This window comes from Hylobates moloch, unplaced genomic scaffold, assembly GCF_009828535.3.
Source record: "Hylobates moloch isolate HMO894 unplaced genomic scaffold, HMol_V3 SCAFFOLD_2, whole genome shotgun sequence".
NCBI classification, from domain to species: domain Eukaryota; kingdom Metazoa; phylum Chordata; class Mammalia; order Primates; family Hylobatidae; genus Hylobates; species Hylobates moloch.
The window spans coordinates 160,581,158-160,602,561 of NW_026652277.1; the positions used below are offsets into that span (position 1 = coordinate 160,581,158).

The 21,404-nt window shown below is 38.9% G+C and overlaps 1 protein-coding gene across 4 annotated transcripts in view; it reads right to left on the reverse strand.

Moving 5' to 3' along the window:
* The window catches only part of HIVEP2 (HIVEP zinc finger 2), a 201,608-nt gene that overhangs the window by 174,698 nt on the left and 5,506 nt on the right, over positions 1–21,404 (reverse strand). For 3 of the 4 annotated variants that reach the window (XM_032160556.2, XM_032160529.2, XM_032160539.2), the window contains exon 1: positions 21,255–21,387. The exons of the other annotated variant lie outside the window; for it this stretch is intronic. The gene's annotated coding sequence lies outside the window, so the exon portion shown is untranslated. Of the gene's footprint in view, positions 1–21,254; positions 21,388–21,404 lie in introns of those variants that run through there. 4 annotated transcript variants of the gene reach the window in all.

The following is a 21,404-nucleotide window of genomic DNA, read 5'->3' on the forward strand; positions in this document are numbered from 1 at the left end:
ATAAATGTTTATTGTGCATCTGCTGCATGTTTACATTTCATTAAAAATCAAATAATATCTCACTTTTGCTGAATTTAAACCTCTTACCAAAAAGAGAATTCTAAAATTATGACCGAAGACTACAAAATAGCATCTGAAATATGAGAGATAGCAGTATCATCTTTGTTTCTTCATTCGGCCCCTGTGCTCTCAGCAACTACTCCGAGTCAGGCACTGTTGTAGACATTAGGCATTCAGAGAGGAAAAGACAAACTCTGCCTTTACTTATGTAGTTTATTGGAAAAGGCACACAGTAGACAACCAATTCTTTCAAAAAATACTGTTGAACATATTTCAAATTGTAATTCCAAGATACAATGGAGGATTGCATTTATTCTAGGATTTTCCTCCAAGAAACATAAACTTCTCAGTTAAGAGGAAAAAGATCTTCTCCTACTGACCCTAAACAGAACTATAGTTTTGGTCACTGCAAAGGCACAAAATTCTTCTGCAGTACAAGTGGAATATATGCCCAAAAGTAGATATATTTGTAATTCATGTGTTAATCAAATCACATATGCTTAGACTATAATTACAGACAAGGTACTGGGTTTGGATTAATGTTGTAAAAATTCAGAATCTATGCAGTCCATAAGAACTCCTCACACTCCATTTTTCATAAAATAGTATGTTAATCTCCTGGTGGTTATGAGATTCAACTAATATGTCTAAGGATCCTACTTAGCACCTCCAACATGATGCTGCATCAAAACTGGGGATTATTGTTCATACAAATCTGGAGTAATTGGTCCCTATAATACTACTACTAAATAAATACTTTCATAGTACCTTTGCGGCCACATCCTTTGAGGCCACATAGTTGGGTCCCCTGCCTTCTGTCTATTTGCTCTCTATGTTTTAAATCTTATAGAGAGTAAATAGACAGAAGGCAGGAGACCCAATATGTGGCCTCAAAGGATGAAACTAACATACACTTTAGAAGTTCTCCTTGTTCTACCACACAACGTTCCATACAATTTTATTGTGAAGGAAAAAAGGGAATGAGAATCAATATTTTTAGGAAGTAATCTTGCATTAACATAGTGCTTTCTAGTTTTACGAAACTTTGTCACTCACATAACCTTGTTTGCCCCCAAATTGTTTAACTTAAGAGTGTACTATAATGGATTCTGCTCTCCTAACATAATACTAGGAAACCACAACCTCCCCTCTATTCTTAATTTCCAATTTTATTTTCTTAAGTGGGCCACTAGGTATATCTGTACCAACATTTTTGTGCATTTCATAACCCATAACTTTGCTACCGTAACAACTTGAACTAAGCTCAGATGGGAAAAAGGATCTTTGTGTTATATTTTGTCAAGGAAAAAGGGAAAAACTACCCCAAAAAGACAATTTCAAAAATCTAAAGCTATTATTCCAGATGTACTCAAATAACCTTAAATTTCCTTATTGCATAAGTAAGCTGAAAGTTTCCCAAGAAAAATGACATTGTACTATTTGCATATCTCATAATCCTGTGGAGACTTCTTTTAAAGGAGAATATTTAGGCAACACTACTAAAAGCATACATAAGTCAGCGGTTAGCTTCATGACTCAGTGTAACTTAAACATGTAAACACAGTGTATGTTCCAATTTGGAATGATTTTTGAAGTTTACTAGGAACTACTAAATAATATTTTCATTTAGTAAGTCCTTTCTCTGTCAACTCTTTGATATAAGAAACCTTAGCAGACCTCCCAGTGAACTTTAGCATTTTGGCTGTGTGTCCAAAAGAACAATCTACCATTACAAAGCCTATTCGTGAGTCAACCAGGGATGTAATCACAATGACGACTGCTCAGCTGATACAACTCTTCTTTATCACACCTGCAAGTATGGAAGACACCTAAAGTTCAAGTTACTAAATTATAGATTATTAGTACTAAACATCGATTCTCAAATATAATTCAAAAGATGATTCACGCAAATTTAAACTTTTTAAAAATTTAACAGCTTGGGTTAACTTGCTCGTGTTCAACTTTTTATGTCTACCTCTAGCAAATTATTATTATTATTATTATTATAAAAACAGTAAAAGCCCATCTAATAATTTCAGTATAATAAATCTAGGGCTATGATACTGTCTTCAAATTCACAAGAGCATTAGTATTCTTTTAAACCAAATTAATCATATTCCCTAAATAACAACAGCTAAAATCGTGAAAACTGAGATCATTTTCTTGTAATGATTCTGTCTGGAAGTGTATAAACGGCATGATGTTGGGGCTTTGCACTAAACATTCATATCTTTGTTTCCACAACAAAGTAAAAAGGTGGCAGTTAGAGGCAGAGTTAAACGAGGTTTCCGGTGAGGGCTTTGTGAAAAGAAAGCGTATATTCTATCCTGGCAATGACAAACGGACTCAGGTCTCCTGAGGTCAGCGCTCCTGGGCACCATCAGGCCCCACTTCGGGAGCCCCCGGTGCTCCGGGCCCACCTGACTGGGTGTCCTCTCAGTCAGGGAGGTGCCAGTGCTGTCGTCCCCGCGAGGCCAACTGTCCCCCGATCCCCGGGCTTTTCCGCACCGTGGAGGCCCCCGACACGCCGGGGCCAGTGAACCCGGGCCCGGGCGTGCCTTCTCTCCCCCGGACCCGCTCCCAGCGCTGGGCCCGCGGCCCAGAAACTAGGTCTGGGCCGGCCCTGCGGCGGCCGCCGGGCGCGGCGAGCCCCACTTTCTCCCGGCAGGAAGGGGGGAGGCCGAGAGCATTTCCTGTTGTGCAGCTGAGCCCAGCGGAGACGTCATTGCATTCATGCTCCCTCGGGTGTCAGCGGACGGGGGGCCAAAGTTCAAGCCGCGTCCAGGGCAGGCAGCGCGCGGCGGCGCGGGGCGGGCGGCCAGGGCTCCCCTCTCCCGCGGGCGCTCCCGGCGCCTCCGTCCCCGGCCGGCCCAGCGCTGCTACCGGAGGCCAGCCCTGGGGCTGCGCAGGGAGGAGCTGCTCTTCCTCCCGGAGGAAACCGAGCTCGCAAGCCCAGCGCTCCCGGCCGCAGGCTGCACGCTGCCCTCCTCCACCGCCTGGATTTCCCACGGGGAGGAAAAGGCGTGCGTTTCCAGGTGTTTGGAGGACGCACTGGCCGGGCGCACTTTTCTCAGCGTAATTTTGAACGCAGTTTCCCTAAAGATGACTCTTTTTTCCACTAGGATTATTTCCAAGTCATCAAAAGTGAAAAATCACGTAAGTGTTGTTGCAGTTGTTTTCCCCTCGTTTTCTATCTCCTTTCCAATTGTGAATTCCGTAAATAACTGTCAGACGTAAAACAGGAAAAGGAACATTTCTGCACTGCAGAGCTTCAGTGAGGTGAAAGTAGGCAAGAAGGCCCCCTGAGAGGTTTCTAAAAGCATATTCTATATGTTTTCATTATGAAAACACCCACTCCACAACATATAAACTCCTTTTATTTATTAGGACCTTAAGTTATCCTATCTCAACTAATACTTTTAACAATCAGAATCTCTTAAGAATATTTCAGTCTTGTACTTATCCACTTTAATAGCAAACAAAACCTTTAGCCAGAGTGTTTTAAAATGGAAATTACCTATTCATGTTTCTTAAAGATTTTTAAAGTCTCCTTTCTTCCAAATTTCCAGCCTTCCATTTAGTTTCAAGCCATAAACCAGATTATAACCATGTGTAATTGTAGAGAAGCTGTGGCTTATGGTTAATAACGATTAAAAATAAGGCCATAAGGTATTTTATGATCATTTTGAAATAAAAAATTGAAATAGTTTAATTTCAGCTTGTGCAGTTTGAGACAGATCGTCAACTACAAAACAAATTGTAGATTCTGTTCTCATGGTGAACAAACATTACAGATGTTTTACTGTGTCAACATCTCTAACATTTGAACTAAGCAATGTTTCACATCAGGACATGAATTAAAACAATGTAAACTATGGACCTGGGGTGACCATGATGTGTCAATGTAGGTTCTTGGATTATAACGCAAGACTTCGATAGTGGAGGAGGCTGTGTGTGTGTGGGGACAGGAAGTACATGGGAAATCTCTGTACCTTCCGCTGAATTTTGCTGTGAAGCTAAAGCTACCCTAAAAATATAAACTCTATTTTTAAACATATGTTTAGGGTTTTATGGCATCATGATACTTAAAATGTGCATTGCATTGTAACCTATGAATTCACAAGAAATTAATCTTAAGAATTGGCACAGAAATCATCTCGATGTTTTCATGAAGTTCATCCTCGGTTCTACTGTTTCTTGATAAACAAGTCTCATGTTTAGAAGGTTACTGAAATTTTTTTATATGGTAAAGGTACATCAAAGACTTTACAATTTAATATATGTTAGTTGTCCTATCCAGTCATGTACTATTTCAGGCAATATTAAAGGTAACTTAGATTTCCCCACTTACAGTGATGCAAAGCCCTTCAATAATATTCTGTTGTCTTATTTCCTAAACATCTGAATAATACAACTTTATCACATGATATCTTAAATTTGCATAGTACATTAGAGTTTGCCATTTGCTTCACATATATATATATATATATATTTCTATCCCTATTTTTTCAAGAAATAGGCTCAGAGAACTGAAATCTCCACTCAGTTCAGGACTAGCATAGCTAGTCTTTCAAACTTGCTGAAAAGCAATCGTAAACTCTTCTCATTTTCAAACTCCTTATTCCTAACTGCAACCACTTCTTTACTTCCCAGTGGCCAGTGCCCCTGAGTGTGAGTGCTGAGAGGGGCCTGCAAAAAATCTAATCACATCCAACTGCTTTATTTACTTGGCTTCCCAAACTGTAATATCAAAGGATTCTTGACTGTAAATGTGATTCCAGTGTATCCAATCCTAGGAAATACTGTAGTGGATATCTGTTTCCTGAGTGATCCTACACCAACTTTTTTTGGGGTGTCTTTTCCCCTTCATATCAATTGTTCTTTTATCCATTAAATCTCTGCAGCAATTCTTGTGTTTTTGATTTGAACATACTTATACTTGTTCCTTCAAATCATCTGCCAGTGGTATACAATTAGCACACTCCAAGCTGCATGTGACTCCCCAAATACTGCCTAAGCTCAATGAAGATTTTATTCAAAATTCATGCTCTCTGGTCTATACTGAGTTGCTGATGATGGCACTTGGAAAGGACAAAGAGGGAAGACTTAAAAATGTTTTATTTTATAATCCTAATTACAGGCTAAATAAAATCAGTATTACCATAAATTTATTATAGACTGCGGATATAAAGATCAGTATGAGAACGGTAAGATAAATTAACTTATGAATAAATGCACAATTGAAAATATAAACCGGAACAAAAAAAAAGGAGTTCTTCAGGTTCTTGGTGCTCTTTTCAAATGCACCTCTTTTATACCATGAAAGAGAAGAAATAACTGTGGGGATAAAAGGAAGTTTTGCAGGATAACGTATTTTACACTTTCTCTTTAGAAAAAAATTAAAGTGCTCCACTTTTGTTACTTAAAGTACATCATGAAGTGCACAATTCCAACCTAAGAAGATATATTATTTCATACAATGAAAAGGATTAAGACTTTAAGTTTCCCAAACTAACCATTTTAAAACTCATTGTTTCATTCAGGATTGGTTTCATTTAAATATGTAGTTAGAATATGAAAGAAACAGTAAGTTGTTACCATAATGTTTGGCTCTCCATGCTTCTGAGATCCAAGTTCTCTATCTCAAGAGTCTCCACATTTTCATAGACTTTGAAAGTCTTTGATATGGCCAGACTGTATCTGACAGGCTGACTTGTTTCACAAACTGGCCTCCTCTCTAAAAATATTCAGAAGGGCATACTAAATTTTCACTCTTCTCTTAACAATAGCCAAATTGAGTAATATCCTTCTCAAATGAGCTTTCACCAATCATTTGTTGTTTTTCCAGAAAACTGACTCCCAAGATATGTGATGACAAAATCAAGACTCTCCTTTCTGAGGTCCACATCCTATTTCCATGACACACTGAACGACTGCGTTGTTCCTCTAGAGCCAGTACTTTCCCAAATCAGAGCCCAGCTCAAATTAAATAGCTGAAATGAAAGGAAGGGAGCTCACTGAGTGAACAGATATATATAGGAATGAAGAGAGAAGTGAATCATACACACATACTAATGCACATATAAGAATGAATGAACCATTCATGAAAAACCTACCTACCTACTTGCTTGCTTCACAATCTTTGGTTCCTGTAGAACCCTTTTCTACTTTGGTATCTCCAAGCTCAGTGGCTTTATTTTTCTTACAAACTACCCATAAAACTATAACCTGGGCGGGTGCGGTGGCTCACGCTTGTAATCCCAGCACATTGGGAGGCCGAGGCGGGCGAATCACGAGGTCAGGAGATCGAGACCACGGTGAAACCCCGTCTCTACTAAAAATACAAAAAATTAGCCGGGCGTGGTGGCGGGCGCCTGTAGTCCCAGCTACTCGGAGAGGCTGAGGCAGGAGAATGGCGTGACCCGGGAGGCGGAGCTTGCAGTGAGCCGAGATTGCGCCACTGCACTCCAGCCTGGGCGACAGAGCGAGACTCTGTCTCAAAAAAAAAAAAAAAACTATAAACTTCTCTTTATTAAGTGGCCTTCAGCACAAATTACTAATGCCTCAATCCCTTCAAGGCTAGCTAACTAAACAAAGTACAGCCCCTGTAACTGAGACAGTCCCAAGACCTGCAGGTGGTTCCAGGACTATTCATTCACTCCTCTGGACGATAACAAGATGTATCATCACCTCGTACCTTTCAGGCTGTAGGTAAAAGTCAATATATTCTTAAGATGGAAATATATTTACATAGTACTCAAGTGTTTAAGAGCACATCTCCTTGTTCAGCCTCCATCTATATTAAATACTTCAGAATAGGCCCTCAATGAAATCTAAGTAATAGTTAAGTACTCAGATGGCCTACAATCAAGCATGTTATGGAAACAGCAGTGTCCCCACATGAATTCAAGTAAAACAAAATTATTTTTTATTACAATATAGTATTTTCCTATTCTCTCCTAGTCACTCACAAAGTCCTCTGTACTTCTCCAGAACTAAAAGTGTGACTAGAGCTAAATGGATCTAAAATGTATTTATTTCCATAATGATTAAAAGAAAAGTTCCAAAATCAAAGTACCCACTCAGGAAACAATAACTTTTATTTTGGCAACATATAATTATTAATTCTCAACTATCTTCTAATATATCACTTCTGCATATAGGTCTACTTGTTCTGTCAAATATGTGACCATTTATATATTCCTTCTTTACTATTCATTATGTGGAATAAGTTATCTGTGCAGGAAAATTAAGAGAGTTTTCTCATAGGCACTAAAGGCAGTCTAGATCTCAAGTAGGAATTTTTTTAATTGTTATTAAGATGCAATAAAACTCCTTTCATACTGTAAGGCACTATATAGATAGCAGTCTTACAAGTAGTGTAAATGCATACAAATACTTCCCAATATTCTATATCCCCATTTTTAATCAATAGAAAAATATAAATTGATGAAAAGGTTAATTTGTACTAAAATGACAATCATTTGAGCTCAGCCTAGTATCAGTATGGCATGTCATTTATATTGCCAAAAAGTAGGAGGTAGAAAAGGTATGTGTAACTGGCACAGGTGTGAATATAACAATACATCCATCAGCATTACACTTACTTTACCTTCATGATAAAAGCCACCATCCTTGAGATTGCTGGCCTTCTAGGACACAGACAGTATATAAAAATAATATGCCAATTCAAGGCAAACATGTCTTATATGCAAAATACATATACTCCTTGCTACTTATAAATGCAGTTGAATTTTCTGCATAGAAATTTTCACATACTTATCTTTTATCTGTTTGTTTCATTTCATTAAATTGTGTATGTAGTTACAGAACTGTTCAATTCAGGGACCAAATTCTCAATGGGGCAAATTACATCTACCATTATCTATCGTTTTAAGTCCAAACCCCTTAAGCTGGAATATGAGTCCTTAGACCATATATCCCTATCTTCCTAACTTTCTCACCAACATTTACTTAATACATATTTTATGCTTCCCTCAAATGAAATGCTTCTCTGAAAATACTCTTGACACTTTCCCATATTGGTGTGTGTGCCCAGGTAAAGCATTTCCTTTTGCTGTGAAACCTCTTCTGAGTCCTCGGCCAGGGTTGATGTTGCGCCTTCTCAGTACTTCACATGTACCTCTCTCATGGTACTTAACCTGCTTCTTTTTTTTTTTTTTTTTTTTTTTTTTGAGACGGAGTCTCGCTCTGTCGCCCAGGCTGGAGTGCAGTGGCGCAATCTCGGCTCACTGCAAGCTCCGCCTCCTGGGTTCACGCCATTCTCCTGCCTCAGCCTCTCCCAGTAGCTGGGACTACAGGCGCCCGCCACCACGCCCGGCTAATTTTTTTGTATTTTTAGTAGAGACAGGGTTTCACTGTGGTCTCGATCTCCTGACCTCGTGATTCGCCCGCCTCGGTCTCCCAAAGTGCTGGGATTACAAGCGTGAGCCACCGCGCCCGGCCCAACCTGCTTCTTTTAATTACTGCTTCCCTTACATTATTCTTTTCCTCAATATGGTAGATTATAAAGTCCTGATGATGAGAATAGTGACTCTTCTTTATATTTTATATTCTACTTACATTTATATTCTATCTATATTTATACTCTACTTCATATTCCCATATATCTTGCACATACCAGAATCTCAAGAATTATATTTGTTAAAATCAATTTGCATTACATTATTAAACATTCCAACTCTGTTCTAGTTATACTACATAAAAAGTCTCAGCAAGCATGGCTAGTCCTTTTCTGTAAAACGTTTCTAAGCCAGTTGGTAAGAGGCTGTCTTCTGGAAAGTAAATGGTAATAAGCAATTTATTTTTGAGGAGTTATAAAAAAAAAAACTCAGCCTGGAGAAATTTCAGACATGAACAATCTGATCCCTGGGAAATTAATAAAATAAAAATGAAAACAACATCCTATGAGGTCTAGTTGAAGGAACTGGGAATATTTAGCCTGGAGAAAAGAATACTTAAGGTGAACAAGATTGCTATCTTTAAATAATTGTAGGATTGTCATGCAAGACAATGAGTAAACTTGTTCTAGATAGCTGGAGAGGGCTCAACCGCTGGTAACTAGAAATGTCCAAGAACGGAATAGGCCTCCCTAAGAAATAAAAAGGGTGTTTAAGTAGAATCTGAATACAAGCAGTCCTTGGTAATTTGTCCTAAGTGATTTCTCGCTCAGTTAGAGATTAAATGATGCCTCCAATAGTCTTATCTAATTCTGAAATTCTGTAAGAAACTTTACATTGCAGAGTGTCCTGTCACCAGTTGACAAACCAAAACTGATACATCAGATCCTACACCTAAGAAAATTAATCAGCATATTTAAATTAGACACTTTAAGAGATGCCCTAAATAAGGCATCATTGCAGTACCACAAATTGTATCACAATGAAAGGAAGAAGTAAAATTTCTCACAAAAAGCTCAACTGGGTCTGATGATGCAGCCTGCTCAAAACCAAAAGCTGACCCATCGGAAAGAAAGCACTGGGAACAGGTTGCACTAAATAAGGAAGCAGTCATTTGCATGTTCCAAAAGAACATCAGAATTTCATTTCTTCATGCCTGCCCCACTCACTGCCTCGTTTATTTAGAAATACTTACATGTCAAATACAAATAAGAATAGTAGCCTGATGTATACAACTGTGTGGCATACTGTAAAAATTTGAAATGAAATTTAAACCAAATCGGTTTGGCTCAAAAGAAATTAAAAATGTTAGCTATACTGTTTGGCATTGTTTGATTTTTAAAGCTATAAGAAGGGTTAGTATAACAATAGCAAGCTTCAAAGCAATGGGAATTTTGTGATTAATTTCAAAATGTCTTCTGTTTGCTTCATACTGCTCTCATCCTACAGCCGACAAGAATATAGGAAAAGAAGAACTATCAGGATAATGTCTTCATAATATAAATTATTGGGATTATTTGTGAAGATGTAAAATTTTCCAGATGGCTATTAATACCCATCAGGACCATTTTCAGACATCATTAGGTTTCACATTAGCAAACTCCCACCAAACATAGCCAAAAACCAACTGATGACTGAACAGACTTGGACTTTGTCCATTAGAAAATTTAATTTCCACACTCAGTGTCTAATTATTTGTTATATTCTATACTGTCAGATTATTATTTTAAAAGGTCATTTAGAATATTCTCAGCCACTTGACCCATTTTAAAATTTACACTTGATTGAAGTTGGGCACCAAGTTTATCACGAATAGTACTAAGGTCATTTGAAAAAGTAAACAGATTACAAATCCAAAAACAAGTGTCTTTAGAGTCCTTTCCTTTTGTTTGAATGTAGGTATAACTATCTGAATACTTTGTGACACAAGTGCATTAGTGACCTACACAAAATTTAATACATCAGGAGATATTATAACAAGCTGTGGAACTGCTGACCATTATCTTTCTGAAAACAATTAGACAGGCCTGTAATAAATTGCATCAATATCAGTCAATTATCTCAACAACACTCTACTAACCCTTGTCACCAATGTATTGCTGTGGATCAGATTTTTTTCAACAATTGAATTATTCTCAAAACTTAGTGTTGCTTCACACACTAAAAATAGCCACTCCAATTCTCTTGTGTTACCCTGCTGTATTCCCAGGAGGTAGGGGAGTGCTATAAACAATACTTCATTTTTACAGATGAAGAAATAATGAAATATAACAGAGATACAGCCTCTTGGCCTGAATCCTTTTGAAAATCAATAATAAGGCAAGCAATCAACTAGTGGGGTCAGAGTTTCAAGTCATCCATTCTGGTGTTCTCTAGAGCTCCAGTGTAGGCTCTAATGAGCACAGCCTCACAAGAGCAGAAAAGATATCTGAAATCCTCATTTCACCCAAAAAGGCTGTATCTCTATATCTCTCCCACATAAACTTTGACACATGACTACTGACAAGAAAATAAATTGAATGTTTATAACCCTGGATTTTTCCCTTGCTTAGAGAAAGCCAATGGTTTAAAATGTAAGCATCAGCAGAAGAAAGAAAAATAAAGTTTGATAACTATTCCATGGATAATTAGAAGCTGAACTTCCCATCTTCCCATGATCTATCCATAAAGTACTGGATCAGCCATCAAGACCATCCCAAGGGACATTGCTGAGTTGCAAAGACAGAGGCTTTCACCACTTGCTTTGCATGAAAGGAAACCGTTTCACCCCAGCCTTTCCTCCTCCATTTGTCTTGGCCTACATGGGGCAAGGGTGTGTAGTGGGGGAAAGGAATACACTCCCTCTTTCACACCTAATTGACCCAAACAGGCACACCAAGAAACAATGCTTCCTCAAACTCCACAATCATAAGCAACAGCCACCTTCACATAGCGTCCTTCTTAGAGCACCCTGAACAAAACGTGGTCGAAGAAAGCTGTCCTAGATGGAAGAATCCCAGTTCAGCTATAAGCTCCCCTATCCAACTGTAGGGAGAAACATAATTCAAAAAGGCCCTATCTGTTCACTTGCTGCAAAAACAAATGGGAAGTTTAGAGCCTGGGGAGCCCGCAACTATGGGTTTAAGAGATGTTTGGGATTGCTGGATGGGCACATGGAGGCACTTGTTTCCTGGGGAACATTAAAATCGAATGTGCCAAGAAGCACTTAAAAGTGCACAGACAGGCTGGGTGCAGTGGCTCATGCCTGTAATCCCAGCACTTTGGGAGGCCAAGGCGGATGGAAGACTTGAGCCTAAGAGTTGGAGATCAGCCTGGGCAACATGGCAAAACCCTGTCTCCACAAAAAGTACAAAAATTAGCTCAGTATGGTGGCAGGTGCCTGTACTCCCAGCTACTTGGGAGGCTGAGGTGGGAGGATCGTTTGAGCCCGGGAGTCGGAGGTTGCAGTGGAGGCCCAGAATGCACCACTGCACTCCAGTGGGGGTGACAGAGTGAGACCCTGTCTCAAAATAATAATAAAATAAAGGTGCACAGACTGATGAACTCTGGCTATTGGCACAAAGACTAAACAGGACTTGAGCTCCTGGAGGATCTCCTTCATCTGGTTCTCATGGCCCCCATCTTATAGCGTGGCAGGTGTTTTTCCTTACCATTTGGACCGTAAGCTTCTTGAGAATTATGACTTTAAACATCCACCAAATATCAACTGTATGCCCAGCAGATGTCATACACTGTATTGAGCACACTTTTGTGAAAGTGAAACCATCCTAATCCACTAGAAATTTCATAGCAAAAATTATCAGTTAAAAGATGAATAATTCACTTAAACAAGATAAAAAATATAAACTCCAAATATAATTTGTTTAACTACTTCACTTTGGCAAGCTTATAAATGCATTTAACAATAGGATGTGTCACAAAAATTAGCCGCGCATGGTGGTGCCAGCCTGCAGTCCCAGCTCCTCAGGGGACTGAGGCGGGAGATCATCTGAGCCCAGAAGGTCAAGGTTGCAGTGAACCGTGATCGCGCCACTGCACTCCAGCCTGGGTGGCAGACTGAGAACTTGTCTCAAGAAGAAAAAAAAAAAGGATGTGTCATTTGTAAACCATTTTTTTCTTGCCCATAAAAAAACAGCCAGCACTTAATTCTCTCTCTCTCTCTCTTTTTTTTTTTGATATGGAGTCTCACTCTGTCACCCAGGCTGGAGTGCAGTGGGGCAATCTCGGCTCACTGCAACCTCTACCTCCTGGGTTCAAGCGATTCTCCTGTCTCTGCCTCCCAAGTAGCTAGGACGACAGGCACATGCCACCACACCCAGCTAATTTTTGAATTTTAGTAGAGATGGGGTTTCATCATATTGGCCAGGCTGGTCTCGAACTCCTGACCTTGTGATCCACCCACCTCGGCCTCCCAAAGTGCTGGGATTACAGCTGTAAGCCACCGCCTGGCCACCAGCACCTAATTCTACTAATTCTACAGGTATGAAGGGCCATAATGCTGAACCATAAAAATAAATTTTTAAAAAATCTAGTGCTATATTTCGGTGTCAAAAACTACCTTACTATGAAATATATGTACATACATATATACATACACATATATATAAAATAAATGGGGTATTTCATTAGTGATTTAATAAGTCTTACAATGTTTCTTTGTTATTTGGGTTAAGAGAGACCACTATAAAAGCAGAGATTCTGTAAACACTGAAAAGTAATACAGTGACTGAATTAGCCATAAAAAGTTTCTAAATTAGTCTACTGGAATGTAAACTCCATGAAGGCAAGGAATTTTTTTTTTTTTACTATTTTTGTCTATTGATGGATCTCCAGTGTCTAGAACAGCACCTTTCCCAGAGCAGGTGCTTAATAAATCTCTGTTGAATTAATAATTTTTTTAAATTAAAGTCAACAGTCCTGTGAACACCCAAGTTGTGTCTCTTAAGTAGGCCCAAGGCCCCATGAGTAATCACTGGTCCTCTGGCTCTTGCATAGAAGTTCGAGTAGGGTAATTCAGGCCCCAAAAGCTATTTTTAGAGCAAAAACCTCAGAATGATTTTCCACAAAGAACCAGAGAATTTAGTTCACTTCATTGGCGTAGCACTGGCTGAGCTCAGTGAGAAACACCCCAGATCTTAATTGATATTTCCATTTGTTAACTGTTGAATGTGAAACCATGTCATTCTAACATTGTTTCTTAAACCATTTCAGTCAAGAGTTTAATGGACCATTTGAAAATATTTAATATTTTACTGTCACAACAATTTGCATTGTCCTGTGTTTTTCTTATAGTCTAATACCTTGTTAATAATAACCCATAGCTACCAGGTATTAAACGTTTACTATGTACTCATTGAGATGGGTGCAAACATTCTCATAAAAATTTCACAATGACCCTTGAACGGGTATTATCCTCATTTTGTAACCTCAGGGAGGTTAAGTAACATACCCAAATTCCCCCAGGTGGTGGTGGAGCTGGAATTTGCCCTATTCTGTCTGACTTCAAATCCAGGTTCTTAATCCCGTGGGCTACCTGTTTATCCATATACTACTAAGGGGAAACATTGTGCTAAGTGATAAATATGATTGGCCTTTTTTAAATATTTGAAATAATTTTGATGTGTAAACAATTGCTTATACTGCATGAAATGGTAAAAAGACAAAGCATTTTCGGAGCCAAAGAACCCTGAGTTCGAATCCTGCTTCACCAATGACTAGCAAAGCATCCCTGCCAAAACCATTCTGAATGGAAGTTTCTTTAAGTGTACACATCAAGATAAAAAACCAAATCTTCTCAGGGTGGTTGTGAGGGCTAAGTGACGTAATGTGGAGAGAGAGCCTGGGATGGAGCCTGGCACAGGTGAATGCTCTTTAAGCCTAAATTGCCTTCCTTCTAACGGATTTGCTAAATTGGCATTGTGCTGATTTTTTTAAGTGTTTAGTTCATCCTTGTAATACCATAATTACAGAATATAATGACACTGCATTCTCTACAACTACAAAGTAGAATTTATAAACTGATAGAATATGAGCTGGAAGAAGCTTTAGGAGCCATCTGTTCCAATCTCTTCCATTTCCAAATGAGGTCCAAAGAGCTTCGATGACTTGTTTCCAAGTTTTCACAGAAAGTTAATTGCAAAGACAGGACTAGATCTTGCGTCCCTCCCACCCCCACTCCTGCTATACCCTCCGCTTTTGCTTCACATTACACAGGCATGGCAACGCATGTAATTTTCTAACAATTAAGCAGTATAAAATAACCTCAATTTAATTGCATCCAATTAACAAGCCAAATTAGCGTTTCATATGTACACTATTAAACTAGTTGTCTGCCTTCCAAAAGAAATAAAACACTGTTTCAAATAAATCTAGCGTTTTAGTGAACAAAGCTACTTACAGTTTAAATCACCTTTCCTATAATCTTCTTTATATGGAATTAGACATTAATCTCCATTTTAAAAGGAATTTTTCTGCAACTATCAGGATGAGAATTCACGCTGTATTTAAGTAACAAAATTTTCTCTCTCACAGAACACCTATGGTTTTCTATGATTTGTATATGTGTGTATGCACACGTGCAAACGTGTACACATATGCACGCTGTCAGATCCCTAATCAAATACAAACGAAGGTGTGTCTACATTTACCTACTGCCCTAGTTTCAAAAGTCCCACCTTTTTCCTAGGCTTCTGAACTCAAGTGAATCTGCTACAGTGCAAATAATAAGAGCTTCGATGATCTCCTGCTTTTTTTCTTTTTGCAGAGAAAATGAAACCATTAAATAAATCTTTGCCAAACAAAGCACTGCATTTCAAATACACTGCACTACAGAATCTGTCCAGTATTGTAATGATTTAGATACAGCTGAGTATCAATTAAAAAGCAGTATTCCAATTAACCACGAAATGAATCAGTGGCCCATTCCTTATACATGTATCCCTAAAACTATAATTACCTTGTAATTTTAACTATAAACATGTCTGCAAGTTGGTGTTTGATGGTCAACTTTCACTACTAATATTTATAAATATATTCTGTAGTAAAAAAAATTTATATTAGGTTAAAATAATGCAATACTTATAATGTTCAAATTGACAACCTGTCATACACATTTGGCCATGTTTAACAAAATATTTTAATCACTTTTGTTTCTTACTTTTAGGGTACTTTTAAACACATCAATTAACACAATAAAAGAATTCATATTATCATTCAGTAGGGGCATCTTTCATTACTTCTCTTTAGGATATTTTTGCAATCTAACTGTCTCCTTGCCACCAAGATATTCATCCCATACACCCTCATAAGCTTTCTGAAACACACACTTTATAGCAGCACTTCTTTGCTCAAAAACCTTCAGTGATGTCCAGCTTTCTCTGCAGGTCTTCAAGGCACCACAAGATCTGGAGCTATGTACCTTTCCAGGCTCCCAACTCCTCCTCTGCCCTGGTACTATCCCTGTCCCCTCCCATCCCAGGTCAGAGTATGGGGAGCCCCTGCCTCCCTTCTTTACTCAATGAAATTCTACTTAACATTCAAGGTCCTCAGTAAAAAAAAGAATCACCTCCTCTCATAAGAACCCTCTAATCTTTCCAGTTGGAAAAAATCCTGCTTCCAGTTATACTCTACTCCCAATTGTAAGTTTTAATAAAGTTTACTATAAGCTATGTCTCTTCTAGATTGTAAAATGTTTGAAGTTAGAAATCATCATCCTTTTATCTCTGTTGCTCATTCTGACTCTTGATCTGACTGCAGAGCCCAAGCTTGGAACTACTACATAAAATAGACTCTTTTTGTCATCTAAATTGAATTTCCTACATTATAAAATTATAAAACAGAAAAAAAAGTAATCAAATGATGCAGTGGACAAAATAAAGGAAAGTGATTTTCACTAACCTCTGTTTCTACTCTTTTGCTTCATATTTTCATGTCACACAGACCCCTAATCACACGGAAAGTAAGAAATCAGATCTAAATTTCTCCAAAGATCCTGATACTTGCAATCATGAGGAGAAATTATTGGGATACTTGAATGTCTCAGCCCTTTGCTAGTTGTTTGAAAATATATAGATCTAGCTCATGCAGGGCTCCAAAGATTAACTGGTTACTTCACACAGCGACCTTGTAAAGACTTCTGAATTGGTAGTTATTTATTAATTGAATCAATGATGCTGGCTGTTTTTGTTAACTGGAGCACCAAATAAGTATTTTTAGAACTTAAATTCTTTGTTATTAAAAAATATGCAAATAATAATAGTTAATTTACAGGTAAGTCCTTCAAACTGAAGTCATTACATATAGAGTCATTAAAAATTCCAGGTGCTCCAAGACAATTGATGTGGAAGCACTGAGAAGAGACAGGCGTTTTACGCAAGGTTCTTCCAATTTCAAGGCCCTGCCCCTCAAAATTGCCTCTCCAAGGATCAACCTGTAACATGATCATTTGGAGGGTCATGATGTGTCCTGATTTGCCAGAGGCAGTCCTCACATATGTCAGGTTGGATAATCATTTCTGTGGTCAACCTTCCTTCAAGGCCCTGCATTACCTTTCTCTTGTTATCAGACCCTCTGGCTTGTTTTTAACTCCTGGAAGGAGCTCCTTTAGTGGTTCGGGTCATTATTTATACCCTGCGGGTCTAACATAAGGCCTAATCTACAGGAAATACTTGTTGAATGACTGAGAGTGAATTGCATTGACCAACAATAATAGGGCACCAGTCGTAGTACTCTGAATAGAGGATTAAGATTATATGTGAGTGACAAGTCAAAAAGGTTGGCCCTGGGTACTTCCTGAACTTACTTCCATCACTCTGTGACCCAGAAGTAGCAGGTGAGACCCCCTCTGCTTTCTGCCGAGAATCACCCTCAGGCACATAAACATCATGTTCATCTCTTGCTCTCTCCAAAGCACTTTCTCAAATAGATCTAAACAATTAGATCCCAAATTTTAAGGGGGTTGGAAATCTAAAGTTATAATAGACACTTGTAGAATAGATCACATGTCATAGAAAATACCTCAAAAGATGAGTAATGGGAGTGTATGATAAGATAGCACAAATTCGGCCTAGAACAATAGTGACCCAAATATCAAGCAGTTCTGATTCTATTCTAAATGCAGTCACAAAGCCAGTTTAGGCCTGTGTCTATCTAATGTCGATATTCACGGTCCATCTCAGAGAAGCCAAAGATTGCACAGACCAAGAAAGCTATGTTATCCTTTTTCCCACGACGATTTGGGAGTTGTGACACAATAATAAAGTGCTAAAACGTTTTCCCAAATTAGTTAGTGGCATCTCATAGCTACAAATGCTGGCTTACTCAACCTCTTTTTCATAAGCATTGCCATAAATGTCATACAGAAAGCAATGCTTTTGATTGTGACCAAATACCAGGAACAAAGAGAAAATACTACTTCTCATACAATTACTTTAAAATAAACATGATCTTATTTTCATAAAGTTTTCCTATTTCCCTTTAATCCTCTGTGTTCATCCACAACTTCAAACACTGTAAATCCCACAGGTTTCACAGTACAGCCCTCACCTGAATATTCACTAAAGTTTAGCTCCATACTAATAAAGGATCTGCCTGTATGGTTAAAGTGAATCCATACACTCTGGATGCTTTGAAGTTCCTTATGAAACCTTAATTTCATTAAGTTGAGTTAGCAAACTTCCTCTGCTCCTTTTTATAATATCACTTTAAAAGTTGTAACAGTTAAATACCAAGTTTTAGCCAAAATATGAATTCATGATGAATTCACATATAAATCCATGAAGTGGAAGCATATCATTGAAATTTTCAGGTAGATATTTAAACTGTGAACTGTTTCTCCACCTACAGAACTAATGTATAGACCAACAGAGAGTTCTGCTGATGCTGATCACATACCAAAATGTGAAAACGGTGTTTATTTTTAACAAATAGGAGATGAGCAGCCTGTCTGATCTACAGCCATACATCCAGTTGACCTTAGCCACTTTTCCCTTCTGATAATAATTATATGTGCTATTAAATTACTTTACATCTTCATGGATTATACTTTCACTCATGCCAACTAACATTTTCTATCATTCTTTAAAATTACTTTTCCTATATGAAGCTTTCAAATTGACTTTAGCTAATTACTGATAATAATTTAAAAACTGAAACCCAACCCAAAGAGTGTACTTGTTATAATTCAAAAACTGAAACCCAATACAGTGTACAACACAGAGTTATTTGTTACTGCTGCTGCTAAAATAAGCCCTGATTTGAAAAAAAAAAAAAAAAGGCAAATTCTGGAATAAGATTTTTCATTTTAAATTAAATCAGCATAAAAGAGTCAACCTGATCTTCTGAATAGTGTCAAAGTGCCAAAAGTTCAAGCAGACACATGCACCATTACTCCACAAGGAACGTCTCCATATATACTGTCTTCTGTTTTGTTTTCATGGTAACAAGAACATTCACAAACACATCTCATGCAAAGGAGCCTGATCAATCAAAATATTCTGCTGGTTAATCTTTCCATGTAATCAAAGAGCATTATTTTCCTATGTGATAATATACACATAGTAAATTTTTCACATTCCATGTTAAATAGGAATATAGAAATGCTTTATGTACTTCAGTGGTATTTTACCAAACACCTCTACAAGGATCTAACCAGTTAAAAATCAGTTAGATGTTACACTTGTAACATCATTAATATACCACCATTCCCCAAATTGTCCCCGAATCAGTCACACATCAATTTACTCTTGAATACCTTCGTATAAATATAAGCCATCTCTAATAAAGTTAGCCACATAAAATACAATCACTGTAACAAAAATACAGATGCCAATAAGCAAATTTTGTTTTATACCCGACCTATGCTCAACGCAAGAAATTGTCTCAGACAGTGTTCAAAAGATTGATCATTGTAATGTAATACGTTTCTGTATATAAGAAATATACTGCATATTTCAAACCTAGTGGTCAAAAGGGATTATTACACTTGAAACAAACACACTATCATTAAGTAAATACTGGTAAATCCCTTTCAGCTCACAATGCAAATGTACAGTTGTCATTTGGTACTATGACTCCTTAGGGTTCCACAGGGAATTTTCTCTTAATAATGAAAATGATACCCACTTTACTTACAGAAAGGGCATTTCTGTTCTGATAAACCATTTGGCCTATATCCTAAAAATCAAACCCAATCTACTCATTCCACAATCTACTTTGCTAAATTCTGCTTTTGGCACTCTTATAAGGTGAAAAAGCAATCAGGCATTTGCTACATATGTAGCAAACATATGTGATCTATACGTGCAAATATTTAAAATAACTTGGTTTGCTCAAGGAAAAATATCACCAAATATTACTATATCACTGGAGGAAACGTTTCTAATAAAGTTAAATGGCCTTTTTCTAGGAGGACAGATCATTGCAAATTTAATTAAAATGGATCTTATTAATATTTCAAGTAATTTCTGGGCTTGATTATGCACTACAAAAGAAACAACTGTACTGAGGAGAAAAATCAATAGCCCTTGACTAGAGCTCTGGGTATGCTAGAAAAACACAGATCTCTTGTGAATTATTGAGGTCTAGCTTTAGGGTTGGGGGCGAGTACCAATATTCATTTGGAGGTAAATTGAGTTATTTTTAAAATGGCAGAAAAGGAAGGAGAAAAATCAGTTCAAATTTTCCATTATAATGAAAGTACAGGAAACAAGCCTTTCTATATTCATTTTAGGCCTAAATAACTCTGCAGAGAATAAGGGTTTTGCAATGTCAGTTGCACACACAACTTCCTGTGTGAATGCTAAGCCATTACAGGTGTCCTAAGGCCTCCAGTGAAACCTATTATCAAGAGATTCCTCTGGTCGCCTCCAAGTCATCCCCAGCGCCCCCCATCCGCCGCCCACACATTATTGCTCCTCTCCTCCAAGTGTCTTGATTAAGGACCCTCTCTATTCTCCGCACTCCCGAGGTTAAAGTGCCCCCGTTCCCTTGGTGTAGCTGGTTACAAGCTTTCCCGTTAGGGAGGACTAGTGCCTGCAGTCCTTTTTAGTTAGATGCTTTTAAGTCAGAGACGAGAGGAGCCACTTGAAGAAACCCTCCTTCCCTTCTTCCTTTCCCCCACTGGGAACCAAGTCCCTGAAGGACAACACCCAGGGACGCTTCCTGACCTTCTATCCCCTCACCCAATTTGGGCTTGGAGGGTTGGGGTCGCATTTTCTCATGTCCTCTGCTGCACTGGATGTGTTATGTAAGAGGGACAGAACGCGGGAGGCACATGCGTATAAAGCGCACCGATCTGTGATAACAGCTGGGGTAGCAGAGCGGATCTGGAGTCCACCCCCCCCACCAAATACGACAGACCCCACACATGCACATCAGCACCCCCTCCCCCACCCTCACACACACACACACACACACGCGCGCGCGCACACCCAGAGCAATGTTTTCCTGTCTCACCCCTACCAGTACCAGAGGCACAGAATGGAAAGGCGGGGGGTGGGGGTGAAAGGAGGTGAAAGAGGAGGAGGAGCAGCAGCAGCACATCTGCTTTGATAGCAGCCGGCAGTGCCGCCGCGGCAGAGAGCCCCTCGTTAACCCCCTTCCTGTGGCTGCACCACGTCATGGAACATTCCCGGAACGGGCCAACGTTCCACCCACTTCAGGGAACAGACATAAAGGCGCAGACCCAGTTCCCCACAGTGCACAGCCCAAACACACATGTCCCTTCCCGATCCCCGGCCAGACGGACAGACAAACACGCATGCAAACCGCCCCCACCCGTCTCCACGCGCCGGGGTCCAGCCGGCAGCGGCCAGAGCCGCTCTGCGGCCGGTGCACCCGCAAGGCGAGGGCGCCTCCGCCTGAACCTTCCATCGAGACAGTCCCCTCCTTCCTCTCTTCCTTCCTTCGCTCCTTCCTTCCTTCCTT